Source organism: Theobroma umbraticum, unplaced genomic scaffold, assembly GCF_002168275.2.
Source record: "Theobroma umbraticum cultivar Fairchild unplaced genomic scaffold, ASM216827v3 scaffold_30.0, whole genome shotgun sequence".
In the NCBI taxonomy this organism is placed as follows: Eukaryota; Viridiplantae; Streptophyta; class Magnoliopsida; order Malvales; family Malvaceae; genus Theobroma; species Theobroma umbraticum.
In genome coordinates, this window is record NW_018397254.1 from 14,782,340 (window position 1) to 14,782,885 (window position 546).

Here is a 546-nt window from a genome sequence, read left to right on the forward strand (position 1 = left end):
GAAAGCTTTTAATCAAATAGGGGAGCGACGAAAAAACTAATATTTCTCACCATACGAAAGAAGTCATGTTTGAAAACCCAAAAAGATATCACTCTCGAGTAGGAAATTGTAAATGTCAACCCGTGGACCCACTTCCACGTAATAACAATCCGGGAGCATCGCTCCACCGGATTCTCACATGCCATGGTAGTCTCGACGATGTTGGTCAACATCAGAGAAATCAAGTAGTCGTAACCGTAAATATCACTTATGGCCTAGCCACATGTAATAACCCGTGGCCTTGCCAAGTATATCACAGACCATGGCCCCAATCATATCTAACAGCCTGTCAATGACCCAAAAGTTCTCTAGCTAGAGCTCATTTGTGCACAAGGGTCACACTTAACTAAAGTGATAACCGATCTACTCTTGAATCTCCCAGTTTGATAAAACCATTTAAAAGCCAAATCGGGTTTTCAAAGGATCATGTCAAATCATTGTCAAAATACCAATCACGGTAGCGCACTAAAACCCGTTTTTGTTATACTTTGCAATGTAAAACCTTTT

The 546-nt window shown here is 40.7% G+C and overlaps 1 long non-coding RNA gene across 1 annotated transcript in view; it reads right to left on the minus strand.

Moving 5' to 3' along the window:
• LOC110421045 (uncharacterized) overlaps positions 1-546 on the minus strand; it is a 2,256-nt gene that overhangs the window by 626 nt on the left and 1,084 nt on the right. The window lies entirely within an intron of this gene.